Here is a 14006-nt window from a genome sequence, read left to right as displayed (position 1 = left end):
AACAATTAAAAAACTAAGATCATAGTGTCCAGTTCCATCACTTCATGGCAAAAAGATGGAGGAAAATGGAAACAGTGACAGATTTTATTTTCTTGGGCTCCAAAATAACTGCAAATGGTGAAACTGCAGCCATGAAATTAAAAGACACATGCTCCGTGTAATAAAAGCTATGACAAACCTAGACAGCATATGAAAAAGTAGAGATATCACTTTGCCGACAAAGGTCTGTATAGTCAAAACTATGGCTTTTCCAATAGTCATGTATGGATGTGAGAGTTGGACCATTAAGAAGGCTAAGCACCAAAGAACTGATGCTTTTGAACTGTGATGCTGGAGAAGATTCTTGAGACTCCCTTGAACACCAAAGGGATCAAACCAGTCAATCTTAAAGGAAATCAACCCTGAATATTTATCGGAAGGACTGATGCTAAAGTTCCAATACCTTGGCCACCTGATGTGGAGAGTTGACACATTAGAAAAGACCCTGATGTTGGGAAAGATTGAGAGCAGGACAAGAAGGAGGCAACAGAGGATGAGATGTTTGGATGGCATCATCGACTCAATGGACATGTGTTTGAGCAAACTCCAGGAGATAGTGAAGGACAGGGATGCCTGGCTTGCTGCAGTCCATGGGGTTGCAAAGAGTTGGACACAACAATGGGGTAGGCTATAGGCTATGGGGGGAAGGGAAGGGTCAGAAGTGAGGATATATATATATATATATATATATATATATATATATATGACTGTTGTATGGCAGAAACCAACATAACATTGTAAAGCAATTATCCCTTAATTAAAAATTTTAAAAAATAAATTTATTTGGATAGCTTTGAGAAAGAGAGAAAAAAATCTTAGGTATTACAGTTATTTTTACACCAGTGAAGGAGAATATGGGATTATAACTTCCAGTACTCTACACACCTTATTTACTCGTATTGATGCTTCCTATAATCACATTGCTCCCAAATGAGGTTACAGTAGACTAAACCTCCAGGTCAACTTTATTCATGTAGATAATAAGCCACATACCCTACCCTATATAGCTTATACTTGACTGGAATATTTTTCACATTTAATTTCACATAGTTAGTGCTGGTCCCTAATGGTAATGAACAAAATGCAACAACTAAGTATCCAGTAGGTGCCTCTCATTTCTTTGGATGCTAACAATTTTGTGATAGAAGTAAAACTATTTGTAATCAAATAGCTCACAGGTAGTCAGGACACTAAGAAGTACATAAAAGAAACCACAAAATGATGAATGTTATAATGGAAGGTTATAGAAAATGCTGTGAAAACAAAACTAAGAAGCATTTAATCTTAGGAGGGTTGAGAGAATTGAGGAAAACAACAGAGAGAATATGATATCCAGCTAGACTTTGAAGGATATGTAAGAGTTTTTTATTCATTTTATTAAAGCTTTATTTTTTTTATGTAGTTTTAGGTTCTCAACAAAATTGAAGGGAAGGTCAGAAATTTCCCATATATCCCCTGGATTGTTGTTGTTCAGTGGCTAAGTCATGTCCACCTCTTTGCAACCCCATGGGCTGAAGCAGGCCTCCCTGTCCTTCCCTAAAATCCCAGAGTTTACCCAAGTCCACTGAATGCTATTCAACCATCTCATCCTCTGCTACTCTTTTCTCCTCTTGCCTTCAATCTTTATCAGCATCAGGGTCTTTTCCAATGAGTTGGCTCTTCGCATCAAGTGGCCAAAGTATTGGCGCTTCAGCTTCAGCATCAGTCCTTCCAATGAATATTTAGGGTTGATTTCATTTAGGATTGATAGATTTGCTCTCCTTGCTGTCCAAGGGATTCTTGAGAGTCTTCTCCAGCACCACAATTCAAAAGCGTCAATTCTTTGGCACTCAGCCTTTATTGTCCAACTCTCACATCCATACGTGACTACTGGAAAAATCATAGCTTTGCCTATAAGGACCTTTGTTGGCAATGTGATGTCTCTGCTTTTCAATACACTATCTAGGTCCATCACAGCTTTCCTCCCAAGAAGCAAGTGTCTTTTAAGTTCATCACCACAGTCACCATCTGCAGTGATTTTGGAGCTGAAGAAGAGAAAAGCTGTCAAGCTTCCACTTTTTCCTCTTCTACTTGCCATGAAGTAGCATCCCCTGAATAGTCTCCCCCATTGTCAACACCCCACCACAATAGTGGAAGGTTTGTTACAACTGAAACATTGACACATCATAATCACCCAAAGTCCACAGCTAACCATTCACTTTTGGGTTGTATAATCTATGAGTTTATAATGACATTTATCCATCATTTTGGTATCATGAGAGTATTTTCACTGTCCTAAAAATCCTCTGTACTCTGTCTATTCAACCCTCTCCTGCCTACCCAACCCAAACCCTGGCAATCTTTTTATTTTTTCCATAGTTTTGCCTTTTCAGAAGGTTATACAGTTGGAATCATGCAGTAAGTAGCTTTTCAGATTGGCTTCTTTCACTTTGTGTTGGTTTAGTTGCTAAGTTGTGTCTGACTCTTGTGACCCCATAGACTGTAGCCCGCCAGGCTCCTCTGTCCATGGGATTTCCCAGGCAAGAATACTGGAGTGGGTTGCCATTTTCTTCTCCAGGGATCTTCCTGATCCAGCGATCAAACTCAGGTCTTCTGTATTGCACGCAGTCTCTTTACCGACTGAACCACTGGGGAAGCACTTCTTTCAATTACTAAAATGCATTTAAGTTTCTTGCATGTCTTTTTGTGGCTTGATGGCTCATTTTTTTTTAGAACTGAATAATACTTATTGTCTGGATGTACCACAGCTTATTTATCCATTCACCTACTGAAAGACACCTTGGCAGTTATGAATAAAGCTGCCATGAACACCAGCATGCAGGTTTTGTGTGGATATACGTTTTCAACTTATTTGGATAAATATCAAGGAATGTGATTTATAGATTGCATGATAAACATAAGTAGGAATATTTTAAGGAGAAGGAATACCTGTAGCATGAGATTGTTTCCAAATGATGAAACCCCTTGAGGAAAGTTACTGAAGTGTGAAAAGTCAAGACACATGAAGAAATTGTTGGGCAAGCTAGAGCACAAGGTGTAGGGAACACAATGGCAAGAAATAAAGACTGATGTTCCAGGATGAGAATCATGGACTCCAGCCTGAAGACAATAAAGAACCATAAAGTAAGGGAGAGATGAGTCTATATCTTGTGGGTTCTGATTCTTTTCAAAAAAAGTACTCCCTATTCCTTTCAGAGTCCTGCCATCTGTCTATTTAATATTGATTTGTATATTTTGTCCAAGTTAATTGATTAAAATGTTCACAAGGACAGCCCAGCCAAAAGAAAGTTTCCTTCATGTTTATATCAGTCCGTTAATCTAGTGCCAATAGAGGGAGGGAAAGAGTCCAAGGAAAAACATAAAGTGCTCTGCAGATGAAAGAAAAAAATTGGTAATAATCTGGTTATGTGCAATAATGGAGAAGCGGAATCAAGGATAATTTTAAGGTCTTTAGCCTGGATGAATGGGAAAACTGTAGTTCTGGAAGCAGAGAGTAAGATTTTGAAAAGACAGAGAAGATATGGAAAATGTGCCAACTTTGGTTTAAGAGCTATTGAATATCAGGAGTCTGCAAGGTCTAAAGGTCTTGAAGCTTGTTATAAATTGAGTACTGAAGTTTGAGTGAGAGATCAGTGCTAAAAATGGAGATTTGGAATACATCCACTTGGAGAGAAGCAAACTTGAAAAGTCATAAATAATGCAACATGATTTATTTTGCTCAGATCTATTATATTACAAGTAGGTAGATGATACAAACAAGTTTGTGAATTTCTCTTATCTGTCTTTAATGATCCAGGAATACGTGAAGAATATTAGATGAGTTGAGAATTTCAACACTCAAGGATTACCATCAGTAGGCTGATTCTTCACTTCATACTGAGTCATCAAAGAAACATAACTGAATCCAGGCTATAATATATGCTCTGAGTTTAAAATCATGTCCATGTTTTAAAAAAATGAATCTCCTTTCTTAAAATGTTTTGCCATCACAGATAGAGGAAAAATATCATGCTAATGAAAGCATGCTATAGAAACAAAGTGATGCCATTTGTATTTGATTTGTATTTAATAAGGTCTGCTTTTATTATACCACTCAGCCATAGGAACTCTGTTTATTATTTCATCATTGAGCTTTAGCTAATATTCCTTCAGCCTAGCTTTAACCCTTGCTTTCAACAGAGTGGGAGGGGAGTGTGTGTGTATATGGACACATGATGTACTTTATTTTGCTTTGTAAACCATCCATCTCCACTGAAAAACTATGATTTTTAAGGGTTTAATCACAATAGAGAATAATTGCTTAAAACCCAATTTCTTCATTTCTTATATATCTGTATTAGAAAACTCATCCCTCAAGCCAGTATAAGGTACCATGAAAAGGTGAATATTGTTTTTTGTAAAATTCTTTTATAGCTAAAAAGAAAATTTGTACAAAAATCATTTTTCAGTTCAACCTTTCTTCATTCCTGGCATCCTGCAACAGGCACACATCTGTGCATAGATTCACACTGTCCCACTGCATCTTCTTATCTGAAATTATTAATTTGATAGTAAAGGCCTCCCATTAATATTGTTCTCCTTTGGCAAAAGTCAAATCTCCTCAGAATCACCTTCAAAATAGCTTGACCAGTGACTAAATTTATGAATTTTTAAAATATTGTCAGTCAGCATTGAATGCATTTACCTACTTAAAATGGGTTTTGTTTCAAAGCACTTTGCTGCCATCCATGGTAATTGGAAAATCAGTTTGAGATATCTTCTAATGTGCTTTTTAAAATTGACCAAGGCTGCAGAAACAGCTTCTTAAACCAAATATAATTAATTTCTATCTGTCCAATCTGATCACTGTAGGATGACAGTCCCTCATATTCTTTATTTTTAATGTATGTGTATTTTTTTTCAAATAGAGAACATTGGCCTTTCATCTCTCCCTTTCCTTCTGCAAATTGGCACTTTCTGTCTTCTAGGAGTCTCATTACCATCCAATGATTTTTATTCCACTTCACAATAAAGGCACTAAACTGGGACACCTACAAGAAAACACTCACACCTACTTATATAGCACATTTTATTTTCTTTCTCTGAATTTTCCTCCATGTGGTCTTTATGGTTTCAATAGTTCTCAAGTGTCAACAAGACCTGAAACTTCTCAACCGTTGGCTGCCTACCTCATTCGCCCTCCATTCCTCCCAGGCAGCATCCTAAGTAGAATAGAATGTTACAGCACCTGATTGGCTCATGGACAGAGCATTCATTCTCCAGGAATGCCCTGTAGATACCAATTGAAACTGCATCATCCATAAAAGTAATCCATAGACCCATTTGCTTTTCATTTTTGGCTTATGATAGCAATAATGACTATAACACAGGGCCCAGGAATTGATGACCAGCTGGGGTTAATGGCCCTTGGCTGCACTGTGGGCTATCAACTCCCCCAGCTGGTCATTAATCCCCAGGAAATGCCCCATACCTTGATCGTTATTACTTAATTAATGCCTCTTTCACTTTCAGCCTAAGTGGTCAGAGCACTGTAACCCTAACAGCATCTTGCAGCTGGAAATGCGCATTTCCACTCAAATACTGGAATTCCCTATGGCTGCATACATATTTTAAATTTTTCCTAGACTAGTTGATTGTTTGCCTCAGGCCTCCCCCCCCATTACAAAGTGGGGTGGTGGCTGTGAGGATTTATTTTTCAAGTGAAAAATTGCTACTTATATATCAGAGCTACAAGGTCAAAAGAAAACTTACAGGCGCTCATCTTGCCTTTTGTTTTTAGGTCTTTTGGAATGCTTTTTCTTTGAGAGAACTAAATGCAGAAGTAAACAAGAGTAAGAAGGGCACCATCCCTCCTGCAGCTGTTTAGAACAGACTTCACAGACCTTGAAGTGGCATAGTAACAGAATTTATTCCACTGTTGTAAAACTCCAATTGCTTTTATAAGTGGTTAAATAACACCTGAAATACTGATAGTATTAACATTATTAGGTATTATATTTTCAGAAATTGCTTTAAACTATCATTGAAAAATAAGTTGCCAGGCTGACAAAGGAGGTTAGATTTGTTTGGTTTAGTGGTAACTGGCAAATGTGACTAACGGGGAATATAAGGGGAGTTTTGTCTGAGCACGCAGTTACCACAAGGAACAAGCCAGATGCTGGTTTGGATCAGCTGGGTTTATATACAGAGAACCACCTGTTTATAAACCAGATATCAACCCAAGTGATCTTAACTTCTTCGTTCTCAAGTAAATGTCTACATTTATTCTCAGTGGAGGCATAAAAGAAATGCAGTCCTTCTTTCCATTCCATATTCTGAGATAAACTGATGTTATCTGGAGAAATATGTTTCTAAGAGATTAGGAGTGATTCATGACCATCGGAGGCTCAAGCATGTAGACAAACTTAGAGGAGATCATTTGGGAAGATCCAAACTGTGATGCTTTATCTTAAAGTTTACTTTGAGAATCACACATCTCCAGGATGAATGTTACAAGTAGAAATGAACTTTCACCACTGGAACCATTGAATCTTAGAAATGGACAAAGCATTTTGCAATCATTTAGCTCCCTGACTTGACTTCATACAAGCTTAGACATAAACTAACTCCAGTAGATAAAAATCTATCCAGAATAGAGTTGTATGACCACGTTTCTAAGTGTATCTTAATGATAAACAGTTGTAACTGATGGGTGATTTTTTTCTTATACTCAAGTTTGGGTTCATTTTCTCTACCATCTTCAGTTCGAATGGAAATGCCTTATCGAACTATGAAGATTTTTATTAAATTGCCTTCTTTTAGGCTCCTAAAGAAACAAAGTGCTATTTCCTTTATTCTTTCTTTTGAAGACTTATTTCCCTACAAATTGTCATCTTTTTGTTACTAGTTCCTTTCAGTTCCCTAAAAATCTGCTTTTGGTTGTGTGCTTGCAGATTGTATACAGGTTGTGTTGGGATCTGAACAATGAAAGGCATTTATTGAGGTTTGCCTCATGTCTCATGATATCTGCACTAAATTACAAAATATCGGAATCTAGGTTTGTCTCTGTTGATATCCTATCAAATACTTAAGAGAACTCCATATGGGTACCCTGCATTATTTTTGCCAATCCTTTTATTCTGCAAACATAGGAGAGTATTTACAGTGATTGCACATTGTACTAAGAATGGAATATCATACAGAGATTTAAACAACAAAAAAAAGAAAAGGAATTCACAAATGATAGCAGAAAACTAATAGATAAACAGAAATGGTTCAGGTCAACAGAACTGTCTCTAATAGAAAGTTTAGGACACAGAAAGTTCAGGACACCATAAAAGACACAAAGGAGGGGCACTCAACTCAACCTGGAGAGTTAGGGAGCTTTCCCCTACTACCCAAAATATATATCAAAACTGAATTGCAAAGATGGAATTGGAGTTAATGAAAAAGGAAGAGTGTACCCAGTAAAAGAAGCAGCCAGAAAGATATGAAAATGAGTGCTCCTGGCAAATGGTTCAGATGTTGACATTCACATTGGTCTCGTGGCCTCTTCTATTCATTTAATGAATTTCAAAGTTATTTCTTGCAGAACCTTCCCAACTCATCCTTTTCCACCTTCCTTCCAACCTTCCAATCTCATTTTCCACTGCCTCACTATACATTCTTGCACTTCTGTAGCTGGTTTTCTGAGCAGGACTGGCTTCCAGGGTCACCACTCCCTCTGTCTCATCTCTCTGTCTGACCAGTCTGATGAGCTCTGGGATCCTATTCAGAATCCCCCCTCTAGCCATACCTTGCATCTGTGTGTGTGTGTGTGTGTGTGTGTGTGTGTGTGTGTGTGAAGTCACTCAGTCACGTCTGACTCTTTTGCAACCCCATGGACTATAACCCGCCAGAGTCCCCTGTCCATAGAATTTTCCATGCAAAGAATACTGGAGTGGGTTGCCATTTCCTACTCCAGGGGATCTTCCTGGAGTCCTGCATCTCTTGTGTCTCCTGCATCAGCAGGTGGATTCTTCACCACTAGCACCACCTGGGAAGCCTAACCATACCTTGCACATCTGTTAAGGGTGATTAGTACAAGAGCTGCACACCCCTAATTTGCACATCATTGTAATATATTAGCATTATCATTATCATGACCAGGAATATAGAGTTAAAATTTATTACTCTCTCTAAATCCAACCAATCTTTCCCAAGTGTATATATTATTTTGTTCTTTTGTGACTTTAACCTATTATCTAGGCTTAGAATCCAAAGTAAGTTCTAGTCACCATAGGAGAACTGTATGAAATCTACCTCATCATCAATGAAAATGTTAAACACTATATTCTCTAAGAGTAATAGAAATGTAGAATACTCTTGGTTGTGGAAATTATTTGCAGTCTATTTCCTAATACTTTTATTATAAACGAAGCAATCTGACTCACATTTCTTTGGTCATATACTATATAAAATTGAAGATGATAAAGAGAATAAATCTACAGAGTAATCTTGAATATTCCATACATTCTATTTAAAATTATAGAACTTATTTCCAAAAGTTAAATCATACCTGAAATATGTAAATTCTTATATCAGGTAGGTTATGATAGTAAACAAAAATATCAATAACAGTCATATACAAAGGATACTTTTCTTTAAACATTCAACAAACTTTCTGATTTCAGAAAAATTTTAGAACTACAGAAAAATTGCAAAAATGTTGCAGAGAGTTCCCCTATACATCATACCCAAGTACTACAATACATTTGTCACAACTAATACCAATAATGGTACATTAGTAATAATTAAGACCCATACTTTATTTAGGTTTCCTTAGTTTTTACCTACCCTGGAGAAGGAAATGGCAACCCACTTCAGTATTCTTGCCTGGCAAATCCCATGGACAGAGGAGCTTGTTGGGCTACAGCCCATGGGATCACAAAAGAGTTGACACGACTGAGCGGCTCAGCACAGCATAGTTTTTACCTAGTGTCTTTTTTGATTCTAGGAGCCCATCCAGGATATCACCTTATATTTAGTTATAAAATCTCCTTAGGCTCCTCTAGACTGAGAAAGTTCCTCAGACTTCTCTTGTTTTTGATGACTTGACAGTGTTGAGAAAGACTGGTCAGGTGTTTTGTACAATGTCCTTTAATTTGGATTTGTTTGATGCGTTTCTTATGGCTAGATGGGGTTATGGGATATCAGAAGGAAGACCACAAAGGTAAATCACCCCTATCACATGATATCAAGGTACATGCTATCCACATGACCACTGATTACTGATGACTTATCAACATAACTTAGTTCTTAACCTGGATCACCCTGCTAAAGTAGTGTTTGCCAGTTTTCTCCACTGTAAGTTAATCTTTTCCTCCCTTTCCATACTGTACCTTTAGAACAAAGTCCCCATGAACATCTCACACTTAAGCAGTGGAGAATTATGTTCTACTTCCTTGAGGGGAAGTACCTATACACATTAGTTGGAATTGTTCAATAGATAGTTTTTAATGTGAAGTCAAGTGGGCCTTAGAAAGCATCACTACGAACAAAGCTAGTGGAGGTGATGGAATTCCAGTTGAGCTATTTCAAATCCTCAAAGGTGATGCTGAGAAAGTGCTGCACTCGATATGCCAGCAAATTTGGAAAACTCAGCAGTGGCCACAGGACTGGAAGAGGTCAGTCTTTGTTCCAATCCCAAAGAAAGGCAATGCCAAAGAATGCTCAAACTACCGCACAATTGCACTCATCTCACATGCTAGTAAAGTAATGCTCAAAATTCTCCAAGCCAGGCTTCAGCAATACGTGAACCGTGAACTTCCAGATGTTCAAGCTGGTTTTAGAAAAGGCAGAGGAACCAGAGATCAAATTGCCAATAACCGCTGGATCATCGAAAAAGCAAGAGAGTTCCAGAAAAACATCTATTTCTGCTTTATTGACTATGCCAAAGCCTTTGACTGTGTGGATCACAATAAACTGTGGAAAATTCTGAAAGAGATGGGAATACCAGATCATCTGACCTGTCTCTTGAGAAACCTGTATGCAGGTCAGGAAGCAACAGTTAGAACTGGACATGGCACAACAGACTGGTTCCAAATAGGAAAAGGAGTATGTCAAGGCTGTATATTGTCACCCTGCTTATTTAACTTAGATGCAGAGTACATCATGAGAAAAGCTGGGCTGGAAGAAACACAAGCTGGAATCAAGATTGCCGGGAGAAATATCAATAACCTCAGATATGCGGATGACACCACCCTTATGGCAGAAAGTGAAGAAGAACTAAAGAGCCTCTTGATGAAGGTGAAGGAGGAGAGTGAAAAAGTTGGCTTAAAGCTCAACGTTCAGAAAACTAAGATCATGGCATCTGGTCCCATCACTCCATGGGAAATAGATGGGGAAATAGTGGAAACAGTGTCAGACTTTACTTTTTTGGGCTCCAGAATCACTGCTGATGGTGACTGCAGCCATGAAATTAAAAGACGCTTACTACTTGGAAGGAAGGTTATGGCCAACCTACATAGCATGTTTAAAAGCAGAGACATTACTTTGCCAACAAAAGTCCATCTAGTCAAGACTATGGTTTTTCCAGTGGTCATGTATGGATGTGAGAGTTGGACGGTGAAGAAAGCTGAGCGCAGAAGAATTGATGCTTTTGAACTGTGGTGTTGGAGAAGACTCTTGAGAGTTTCTTGGACTGCAAGGAGATCCAATCAATCCATCCTAAAAGAGATCAATCCTGGGTGTTCACTGGAAGGTCTGATGTTGAAGCTGAAGCTCCAATACTTTGGCCACCTCATGCGAAGGGTTGACTCATTGGAAAAGACCCTAATGCTGGGTAGGATTGGGGGCGGGAGAAGAAGGGGACGACAGAGGAAGAGATGGTTGGATGGCATCACCGACTCGGTGGACATGGATTTGGGTAGACTCCGGGAGTTGGTGATGGACAGGGAGGCCTGGCGTGCTGCAATTCATGGGGTCACAGAGAGTCGGACACGACTGAGCGACTGAACTGAACTGAGTGTAAAAAATTCACTTTGTAATAATGTATATAATCTGTCAGTATATGTATTTTTAAAAGGATGATAGGTAGATCCACAGATATAGGGAAGGATAATGTAATGAATATGTAAGGGCACATGAACCAAAAACATGTTTTTCTTTAGGAGTAGGAACTAGAACAGTGTGGGACGATACCTTATTTACCACTGAATACAATAATTCAATTTTGTGTTTCTTATTTACTTTGTCCTTCTATTTTTTTAAAGTATTTAAAATGTAATCATGTATGGATGGAGGTTAAGACAATACAGAGGAGAGATGAATGGTCACAATGCTTTATGGATATTGTGTTATAACAAAGAATAGTAACAGATCAGTGATTTCAATGATCATTTTCTGCACCGCATGATAGATCCCAGAGCACCTTAATGTATACAAGTTAGAAGTCAATGTTAGTGGCTAGTTTTGATAATGAATAGTGTATGCCAGAGTTGTATGCCTGTGTTTGTTGGTAAAGGCAATTGGGCAAGAGAATCAATAGCCTGATTAAAAACAGAAAGCCCAAGAGTCTTCTAAACCTAAAATGTTGATTTGCTATTTTAGTACATGTCAATGAATGTACAAAGTACCCTGGTCACCAGATTTACTAGGAGAATTATCCTCCACATAGGTTTCAACAAAGATTAATATTGGCATTGATAAGGAGAAACACTCATGTTAGGTTATTCCTAACCTTCCTATTGAAAGGTGCTTTATCTTATATTGTAGAACCAGTGATTCCCAAGGGATAAATAATCTGAACTGCACCTCACAGATGCATTACAGAGCTCACGTTTGTTTTGAGTTTCTACTGACGCAAGCTTTCACTATTCCACGTTAGATAGGAGATAGGGATTATGTTGTTCAATGGTTCATTAATGGGAGTAAACTAAGGAACTAAAAGAAATCCTTCTAAATTGGGGAGCAAAATATTGTGGCAAGAGTTAATCTAGATAAAATAAGAATAATGAAAAGAGACTGAATTTAAAAAGAAAAAGAAAGTAAAGTGGAATAGTTTTTAGGAAATATCAAAATTGATCACTTCTGATGATTAAGAAGGGAGAAATAGACATTGAGAAGAAATTGAATGTATTTGCCCTCTGATAGCAGGAACCTACTTGATTTTATATAGCTCTCTGCACAGGGCTTTGCATAGATTAAGCACTGTTTTAATACTGATTGTTTAGCCTTATATTGGAGAAAGAAAAGGCAACCCACTCCAGTATTCTTGCCTGGAGAATCCCAGGGACAGAGGAGCTTGGTGGGCTGCCGTCTATGGGGTCGCACAGAGTCAGACACGACTGAAGCGACTTAGCAGCAGCAGCAACAGCAGCAGCAGTCTTATGTAGACTGTGATGGTGTCTGAAGATGCTAATTTTCTACATGATACATAAATAGTCAAAGAGAAAAAGGAGAGATCATAAGGCTGACCAAAGAAAATAGGTCCGAGAAACAAGCACAGAATAACACATTTTTAGAAAACTGGGTTGCTGAGAACATATTTTAGACCTTTTGATCATCTCAGGAAGTCACAGCTTCTCTTCAGCTTAATGTATATGATCACAAATTTCTTTCTAAAATTATAGCCATAACCAGACAAAGCGCACTCTAAATAAAATTCTATGCCAGATTTAAACTAGTATCAAATGACTTCTCTCTGTGTTCTCTGACACACAGAGTATATATAGTAAACTGGCAGTTCTTTAATTGAGAGGAGGCTATATCTTAATTTTTATACCATCTCACTATAAAATTTTATTTTTTATCAATGCTGTTCCATCAGGAATGGATATAGGAGTAATGTTGTCTCCTAATATGTTATTTTATGTCAGCATCAGATTCACCAATGGAATTAAATGGTCTTAAGATGAAGCCTTTACTCTATAAGCTTAGTAATATTTGCAACACATTTGGAGCTTAGTTCATGATATGTCTAAAAAAAAATTAGATGGCATTTGAATGAATGCATTACATATCCCTGAAATCTAAAGTGGGTAACATATATGGAAGGGTAATGATTTATCTGATTTAAAAAGTTAATGTTATTTTAATTTCCAGACATGTCGATCATTAGAGTATTAATGATTGGAATATAAATGATTTTAATCACATACTTTAATACACAAAATAAGTATTTTATTGCAATTGTACTGTTGAATGGTATTTGGTTGTCTGGATCTTGGTTGAAAAACAGAATGTGTTTCATCTAGTGCTTTAGTATTTATAGTAGATGAGACTATATCATTAGGCATTACATATTGATTTTAATTAGAATAGACATACCACCATTAATATGAGTTGTGACGCCACTAAGCCAGTTGTCAAGGGGGGATTAATTAATTAATTATAAATTAATTAATTGAGAGTGAATTAAATCAACCTAGCAAAATGAATATAGAACTCAGGGAGGAGGGTTAAACTCACAAAGCAGATTGAAAACCCAAGACAATCTAAATTTTTAATCAAGACAGAAGAAAATTAAGCAATTCATTATAAAAGAGTACCTGTCATTTTTGAGAAAGGAAAGCAATAGCAAAAAAAAGCAATAAGTTAAATTTAAACATTTCCCTTAAAAATAGGAAATGAAATTGTGGAAAATACTAAGATTTTTGTCACTCTATGTTTTAGACCTAGAAAGATAAATTGTACTTAATAACACTCTTCACAAATTTAATCACCTCATTTTCTGTTTATGGTTACGGAGGAAATTCACTCACATGCTTAAAAGGAAATAAATACATCAAATTGAAGAAAAAGTCTATTTTAAAAGGAGAGTTGTGCCCTCTTTTTTAAATGAGTTTCCCTCTAGTTACTGGATTCCAATGTTTATGAAACTCAATGCTTAAAGGCTGAGCAACATAGATGTTTGACTAACAATTGAAGGTTATATTTGAGAAAAAAAAATTAGATGTAAACAAATTTTATGAATTCAGTTATGAAAAATATACATTAAATATACATAA

At 37.1% G+C, this 14006-nt stretch overlaps 1 long non-coding RNA gene across 4 annotated transcripts in view; it reads right to left on the bottom strand.

The window, feature by feature from the left end:
* Positions 1–14006, bottom strand: part of LOC145512748 (uncharacterized) — a 630718-nt gene that overhangs the window by 293918 nt on the left and 322794 nt on the right. The window lies entirely within an intron of this gene.

Source organism: Giraffa tippelskirchi, chromosome 7, assembly GCF_054371585.1.
Source record: "Giraffa tippelskirchi isolate mGirTip1 chromosome 7, T2T-mGirTip1v1.2.pri, whole genome shotgun sequence".
Taxonomy (NCBI): Eukaryota; Metazoa; Chordata; class Mammalia; order Artiodactyla; family Giraffidae; genus Giraffa; species Giraffa tippelskirchi.
This window is presented reverse-complemented; position numbering and strand designations above follow the sequence as displayed.